Source organism: Schistocerca americana, chromosome X (genome assembly GCF_021461395.2).
Source record: "Schistocerca americana isolate TAMUIC-IGC-003095 chromosome X, iqSchAmer2.1, whole genome shotgun sequence".
Taxonomy (NCBI): Eukaryota; Metazoa; Arthropoda; class Insecta; order Orthoptera; family Acrididae; genus Schistocerca; species Schistocerca americana.
In genome coordinates, this window is record NC_060130.1 from 532,542,148 (window position 1) to 532,551,057 (window position 8,910).

The following is an 8,910-nucleotide window of genomic DNA, read 5'->3' on the forward strand; positions in this document are numbered from 1 at the left end:
CAGGCAGTTACCGTCAGAATTAATCTCCCTACTTTTACATTTTCTATTTGTACCGTTTACACTCCATCGTCGTCTGACGTTACCAGGGCAGACATGATTCAACTTATTGCTCAGCTACCTGCACCATTTTTGTTAACTGGAGACTTCAATGCCCACCATCCGTTTTGGGGCTCTCCAGCATCCTGCCTGAGGGGCTCCCTGTTTGAGTGGTATGCACTTTCTGATACATATTCGAGCGACCACTTCCCGTGTGTTATCCATCTCCTGCATCGTACCCCCTCTCCGTTCTCAGCTAGTTGGAACATCTCCAAAGCCGTCTGGGGGCTCTTCTCTTCCAGGGCGACCTTTCAGGATCAAACCTTCACAAGCTGCGATAGTCAGGTCGCACACCTCACGGAAGTCATTCTCACTGCTGCTGAATATTCCATCCCTCACACTACTTCTCCACGTCGCGTACCGGTCCCTTGGTGGACCGCAGCATGTAGAGACGCTTTACGTGCTCGTCGACGTGCTCTACGCACCTTTAAACGCCACCCTACAGTGGCGAATTGTATCACTTATAAACGATTACGTGCGCAGTGCCGTCGTATTATTAAAGAAAGCAAGAAAGCCAGCTGGGCTGCTTTCACAAGCACCTTCAACAGTTTTACTACTCCTTATGTTATCTGGGGTAGCCTGCGCCGTCTATCTGGCACTAAGGTCCACTCACCAGTTTCTGGCTTGACAGTCGCGAATGACGTCCTTGTGGCCCCTGAGGATATCTGCTTTTTCGCAGAGGTTTCGAGCTCCGCTCATTACCACCCTGCCTTCCTCCCCCGAAAACAGGCAGAGGAGGCTAGGCCACCTAACTTCCACTCCTCGAATCGTGAAAGTTACAATGCCCCTTTCACCATGCGGGAACTCGAAAATGCACTTGCCCGGTCACGGTCCTCCGCTCCAGGGCCCGATTCTATTCATATTCAGATGCTGAAGAACCTTTCTCCTGCGGGTAAAGGTTTCCTTCTTCGTACTTATAATCGCATCTGGATTCAGGGACATGTTCCCACATGCTGGCGCGAGTCTATTGTTGTACAGATTCCTAAGCTGGGGAAGGACAAGCACTTGCCTTCCAGTTATCGACCCATCTCGCTTACCAGCTGTGTCTTTAAGGTAATGGAGCGAATGGTTAACTCTCGTTTGGTTTGGTTGCTCGAATCTCGGCGCCTACTTACCAATGTACAATGTGGATTTCGTAGGCGCCGCTCTGCTGTTGACCATCTGGTTACCTTGTCGACCTTCATTATGAATAACTTCTTGCGGAAGCGCCCGACCGCGGCTGTGTTCTTTGATTTGGAGAAGGCTTACGACACCTGTTGGAGGGCGATCATTCTCCGCACCATGCATGCATGGGGCCTTCGCGGTCGCCTCCCTCTTTTTATTCGTTCCTCTTTAATGGATCGACAGTTCAGGGTACGTGTGGGTTCCGTCCTGTCGGACACCTTTTGCCAGGAGAATGGGGTGCCACAGGGCTCAGTTTTGAGCGTCGCTCTCTTCGCCATAGCGATCAATCCAATAATGGATTGCCTCCCAGCTAATGTCTCAGGCTCCCTTTTTGTGGACGATTTTACCATCTATTGCAGCGCGCAGCGTACATGTTTCCTGGAGCGCTGTCTTCAGCGTTCTCTTGACCATCCTTACTCCTGGAGTGTCGCCAATGGCTTCCGTTTTTCTGCCGAGAAGACAGTCTGTATTAACTTCTGGCGCTACAAAGTGTTTCTCCCACTGTCCTTACGACTCGGTCCCGTTGCTCTCCCATTCGTGTAGAGAACAAAATTTTTAGGTCTTACATTTGACAGGAAACTTAGCTGGTCTCCACATGTCTTATTTGGCTGCCCGTTGTACCCGTTCTTTAAATGTCCTCCGTGTTCTCAGTGGTATGTCGTGGGGAGCGGATCGAACCGTCCTACTTCGCCTATATCAGTCGATCGTCCGCTCAAAGCTGGATTATGGGAGCTTCGTATACTCCTCTGCACGGCCGTCCATCTTACGCCGCCTCAACTCCATACAACATCGGGGTTTACGTCTTGCGATCGGAGCATAAAATACTAGTCCCATCGAGAGTCTTCATGCTGAAGCCGGTGAATTGCCACTGCCCTACCGGCGCGATGTACTGCTTTGTCGGTATGCCTGTCGGCTACTGTTCAAATGGCTCTGAGCACTATGGGACTCAACTGCTGAGGTCATTAGTCCCCTAGAACTTAGAACTAGTTAAACCTAACTAACCTAAGGACATCACAAACATCCATGCCCGAGGCAGGATTCGAACCTGCGACCGTAGCGGTCTTGCGGTTCCAGACTGCAGCGCCTTTAACTGCACGGCCACTTCAGCCGGCTCGGCTACTGTCAATGCCCGACCACCCGTCTTATCGTTCGTTTTTTGATGACTCCCTCGATCGTCAATACGGGTTGTATGTCTCTGGCCTGCTACCCCCTGGAGTTCGCTTTTGTCGCCTCCTTCAACACCTTGATTTTTCACTCCCTGCAACCTTTCGAGTGGGCGAGAGCCACATGCCACCTTGGCTCCAGGCTCAGGTCCGCATTCACCTTGCCCTCAGCTCACTCCCAAAAGAGGTTACCCCCGGTTCGGTCTACCACTCCCGTTTTGTTGAACTTCGTTCGAAGTTCATCAATTTGACCTTCATTTATACAGATGGCTCTAAGACCAATGACGGGGTTGGTTGGTCTTCTATTGTTGGGGCACAAAGTTTCAAATACCTGCTCCATGGCCATTGTTTGGTCTTCACAGCTGAGCTCTTTGCCTTCTACCAGGCTGTTCTTTACACATGCCGCCACCGACATTCTGCTTATGTCATCTGCTCTTATTCCCTGAGCGCCATCCAGAGCCTCAGTGATCCGTATCCAGTTCACCCTTTTGTGCACTGGATCCAACGCTGTCTTCAGCAGCTGGTGGACGACGGTTCTCCGGTTAGCTTTATGTGGGTTCCTGGCCATGTCGGTATCCCTGGGAACGAAGCTGCAGATGCCTCGGACAGCTTCTTGTTGTGTCCCTTCATCAGATTGTAGCAGGGTCATTTGTCGGCGCATTTTATCGCTGTGGCATGCCAATTGGGCTGCATTTACGGACAACAAGCTTCGGGCCTTGAAACCTCTTCCCGCGGCTTGGACGTCCTCCTCACGCCGCTCTCGGCGGTAGGAGGTAGTTTTGGCCCAGTTGCGAATTGGACACTGCCGGTTCAGCCATCGCCATCTGCTGACGGCTGCGCTGGCGCCGTTCTGCCCATGTGGGCACTTGCTGACGGTCCGCCACATTTTAACGTCCTGTCCGGATTTTACTACACTGCGTCATGATCTTAGCCTGCCATGTACTCTCGATGCCATTTTAGCAGATGACCCCAGGAGCAGCTGCTCGCGTTCTTTGTTCTATCAAATTGACCAACCTGTCTAAGGAAATTAAATTATGCTGTTTTTTTTTAATCCTATGCCTGTCGATCTTTTATCGTGTTTTCCCTTTTAGTTGCTGTTTTAAACTTGTGCCTCACGGTGCATTCCTAACGTAGTCTGGGCGCTAATGACCGTTGAAGTTGTGGGCCCTAAAACCACAAAAAAAAACAGGTGGGGCCTACGCGGTCGCCTGCCCCTTTTTATTGATTCCTTTTTAACGGATCGAAAGTTTAGGGTACGTGTGGGTTCCGTATTGTCCGACGTCTTCATCCAGGAGAACGGAGTGCCTCAGGGCTCCGTCTTGAGCGTAGCCCTTTTTGCCATCGCGATCAATCCAATTATGGATTGCATTCCACCTAATGTCTCAGGCTCTCTCTTTGTCAATGACTTCGCGATCTACAGCAGTGCCCAGAGAGCATACCTCCTGGAGCGCTGCCTTCAGCGTTGTCTAGACAGCCTATACTCATGGAGTGTGGCAAATGGCTTCCGGTTCTCTGAAGAGAAGACGGTTTGTATCAACTTCTGGCGATATAAAGCGTTCCTTCCGCCATCCTTACATCTCGGTCCCATTGTTCTCCCATTCGTGGAAACAACTAAGTTTCTAGGGCTCACATTGGACAGGAAACTTTGTTGGTTTCTGCATATCTCTTATTTGGCGGCCCGTTGTACACGTTCCCTTAATGTTCTCAGAGTTCTTAGTGGTTCATCTTGGGGAGCGGATTGCACTGTCCTGCTTCGCTTGTATCGGTCCATAGTCCGATCGAAGCTGGATTATGGGAGCTTCTTCTACTCGTCTGCTCGGCCATCCCTCTTACGCCGTCTCAACTCCATCCACCCTCGGGGGTTACGTCTTGCGACCGGAGCCTTCTACACTAGTCCTGTCGAGAGTCTTTATGCTGAAGCTGCCGAATTACCATTGACCTACCGGCGCGACGTACTGCTGTGTTGGTATGCCTGCCGGCTGTTGTCAATGCCCGACCACCCCTCTTATCAGTCCTTCTTCGCCGATTCTCTCGACCATCAGTACGGGTTGTATGTGTCTGCCCTGCTGTCCCCCGGAGTCCGCTTCCGTCGCCTGCTTCGACAATTGGATTTTGCCCTCCCTACCACCTTCAGAGAGGGTGAGAGCCCGACACCACCTTGACTCCAGGCTCCGGTTCATATTTATCTTGACCTCGGCTCACTCCCAAAGGAGGGTACTCCAGCTGCAGTATATTGCTCACGGTTTGTCGAACTTCGTGCTCGACTTGCCGGTCACACCTTTATTTACACTGATGGCTCCAAAACTGACGATGGTGTCGGCTGTGCCTTTGTCGCCGGGGCCGCCACCTTTAAATACCGGCTCTTCGACCAATGTTCCAGCTTTATGGCCGAGCTTTTTGCTCTCCATCAGGCCGTTCAGTATGCCCGCCGCCACCGCCATTCATCGTATGTACTCTGCTCTGACTCACTCAATGCTCTTCAGAGCCTTGGAGCTCCCTATCCGGTCCATCCCTTGGTTCAACGGATCCAGCAGTCCCTCCATTCTTTCGCTGATAATGGTTCTCCTGTCAGCTTTCTGTGGGTTCTCGGACATGTAGGAGTGCCTGGGAATGAGGCTGCAGATGCTGCAGCCAAGGCTGCAGTCCTCCTGCCTCGGCCAGCCTCCCATTGCGTCCAGTCATCTGACGTTCGTGGGGATGTTTGTAAGAGGCTTGCGTCGTTGTGGTGGGATGCTTGGTCATCCCTCAAAGGAAACAAGCTCCGGGCAGTAAAACCGCTCCCAACTGCTTGGACAACCTCCTCCCGACCGTCTCTGCGAGAAGAGGTCCTTCTGACCAGGTTGCGGATTGGGCATTGCCGGTTTAGCCACCGCTACCTGCTGTCTGGTGACCCAGCCCCGCAGTGCCCTTGTAGTCAAGCGTTAACAGTGCGCCATGTTTTATTGTGGTGTCCCCGCTTTAGTCAATCTCGTGTTGTCCTGTCCCTGGCATCTACTTTACCGGATATTTTAGCTGATGACGCTCGAGCAGCTGCTCGTGTTCTGCGTTTTATAACTTTGACTGGCTTGTCCAAAGACATCTTTTTTACTTATTTTATCTGCATCTTTGTCAGGACTTTCTGGTGTCCCCCCCTCCCCTTGAGCTTTACTAGATTCCATGTGCTGTAACAACTGTGACTGGGCGCTAATGACCTCAGTAGTTGAGCGCCCTTAAACCACACCAAAAAAAAAAGCTGCCATATTGAACAGCAGTCCTTACCCGATGGCTGCTGTGTATTTACTGCAGAGCTGGTGGCCATTTCTCGTGCACTTCAGTGTCTCTGTTCATGCGCTGCAGTCTTTTCTTTTATATACTGATTCCTTAAGCAGGGTCGTTTTCCTTTGGTAGAGGTCATCCAGAGGTCCATCTGTCATGTAACGGTCCAGTCGTTCAGTGGTGTTCTTCTGGATCCCTGATCGTCAGAATCCCAGGCAACGAACTTTCTGACTGGCTGGTCAAACAGGCTACACGGAAACCTCTTCTGGAGATCGGCATCCCCGCAACTGACCTGCGTCAGTTATTGCGCCGTAAGGTTTTGCAGTTTTGGGAGACGGAATGGCAAAATCTCAGTACGCACAACAAACGGCGAGCCATTAAGGGGACCACGAATGTGTGGAAAACCTCGATGAGGGCCTCTCGCAGGGAATCTGTTGTTCTCTGCCGGCTCCTCATTGGCAAATCTGCGACCCACGGCTACCTCCTGCGCCGTGAAGACCCACCTCAGTGTCGGTGCGGCGCCCGGTTGACAGTGGCCCATATTTTGCTCTGTCCTTCCTTGGCTGCCCTGTGACTTCATATTCGTTTGCCGAACACGTTCTCATTGATTTTAGCAAGCAACGCCTCATCGGATGATTTGGTTTTATGTTTCATCCGTAAGGTTGGGTTTTATCATTCGATCTGAGTTCTAGCTCATGTCCTTTGTCCCTCTGTGTCCTCCACCCTAGTGCTTTTAGGGTAAAGGTTTTAATGTGTTGCGGGGTGGCTGGCTTTTCGTTTTTATTTTCGTGGCCTGCCAGCCACTGTTATCTGATGCCTTGTTTTACTCTCTTCTGTTTCTGGCATCTGGCTGTTTTCTTCTTTGTTCCTTTAATGTTTGTTGCCTTTCCTTCGTTCTTGTGGTCTTTCTTTCAGTTTTGTGTTAAATGTCTCGACTGTTTTATTCTCACACTTGTGGTATTGTTTAATTAGGAACAAGGAACTGATGACCTCGTAGTTTGGTCCCATTCCCCCTCTTTTAGGCCAGCCAACCAGCCTATCTTCGCGTTGCTATCGGTGTCAGCGGTTTAACCACACCAGCAAGTCGTGTTCCAATCCGGCCAAATGCTTTACATGTGGCAGGGATGGCCACGAGGGTGATTGTCCACCTCCACCCCTCGTTGTATCAACTGTATGGGCGGCCACGCTGCTTCCTCTAGAGAGTGCCGTATTTTCAAAGATGAAGGAATTATTCAGGAAATCTGAGTCAAGGAAAAGGTGTCTACTTTTTCTGCTCGTAAGTTATTCGCCAGTCGAAAGCCAACTGTGCCCCCAGCAGGTAAATGTAGCACTGTCCTAGCATCTCCTCGGTCTACTAAGGAGGTAGCCACGCAGACTTGCGACCTCACCTTTAGTGCCACGGTCGTAAGATCGACGAGCACAAAGATCGCCAGTTCAACCTCCCAACTATCACCTGCTCGCTCTGTGGCTCAACCTTCATCGGGTCCTGCTAAATCACGAGCCCCAAAATCGAACGGCCGGACTTCCAAAAAAAGAGCCTACTCGCGAAGATTTTTTACGTACCCCGACTTCACAACCATCGATTCCTCCCTCATCTCAACGTCCTGTTTTCAAGAAAGCTCATAAGAAACAAAGTTCCTATCCTTCTCCACCACGGCGTGTCTCATCTATAGCGCCACCCAGCAGTAACCGCCCTCGGCAGTCTTCCGTGTCGCCGAGGCGCACCGCTGGCGGCCGATCACCCGGCCGATCACTGGAGACAGGAGCTGCCCTCGAATAACCTATGGATCAGGATCTTCTGGCTTCGGCTGAATGCCGTTCCACGCTGTAGGCCGCCGGCTCCCAGCGGTCGCCTAGTTGACAGCGACTATGGTAAGATTATTCTCTTTCATGTCTGCCCTATGTCAATTATCGATTGGAATTCGAGCCAATCTGGATGAATTGTCGATCCTCTTACGGTCCTACTACCCTGGTCGTCTTCAGGAAACAAAGCTGCGTCCCCACGATCGCTTTTTCCCTAATTTCCAATCAGTCCAGTTTGATCTCCCCTCTGTTGATGGCACTCCGGCACATGGGGGACTTCCGATTATTATCAATGATACTGTCAATTATCACCCAATCTCCTTAAACAGTTCCTTCCGAGCTGTCGCTGTCTTTAGTGTTACACAGATAACGGGATAGTTGATAGGTGACAGGGAAATAATTCGGGTGATTGCTGATGTGTGATAGGACTTAGCCTTAGTAATACTTAAGTCACGAACATCAAAAAACACAGTGTCTGATCGCCGACATAAACTCAATTATTAGACTTGAGTAGGCAACAGATAAACGCAGTCACAAAGAACTTAAAATTGCGCCGTGTTGTAAGAAGCTATCGTCAGTCAGAATTGGTGAGGCTAACAGACGTAGTTCCCTGAACGAAAAATCGGTGTGCGCTCTCAGTGTAGGGACAGATAATTACGAAGAACAATAAACTTAAAGTTTAATTAAATTTTTCGTGTCGCATACATCTTTTAACGGACATATAAAGTGTATTCGTGAAATTAACTGATTCTTCGGATAACATAAGTGATTTAGTGCCAATTTCACTGTAAACAGCAATGAGTTTACACTGAAATACGACGCATTCTGAACATAGCTCAAGGGTATGTTATCTCTGGAATTACGTCTTCTTGTTGAATACGCGACGTAGCGGCACCTTGACGACGTAATAATAATTAACGACTCAGTATCCTCGCAAAAATCAAGACATCGGCGTGGGTCAAGATGATTAACCATTCTCAAACCGGGCATAAGAACTACAGTCAGCAAGTTGGCGTAAACTGAAAAGTCCGTCGCGAACATCCAAACGACTTTTGGTCATCTTTTCAGATCAAGGGAGTTATCGCGTAATTGAGTAGTGCAGTCGCTATATTTATAGGTGAAGACAGCAGTCTACATCTACATGGTTACTCTGCAATTCACACTAAAGTGCCTGGCAGAGGGTTTACCGAAGCATTTTCATACTTCTCTACCATTCCACTCTCGAATGGCGCGTGGGAAAAGGAACACCTAAATCTTTCCGTTCGGGCTCTGATTTCTCTTATTTTATTATGATCATCATTTCTCCCTACGTAGGTGGGTGACAAAGATATTTTCGCATTCGGAAGAGAAAGTTGATGATTGAAATTTCGTAAATAGATCTCGCAGCAAAGAAAACCGCCTTCGTTTCAGTGACTGCCACCCTAACTCC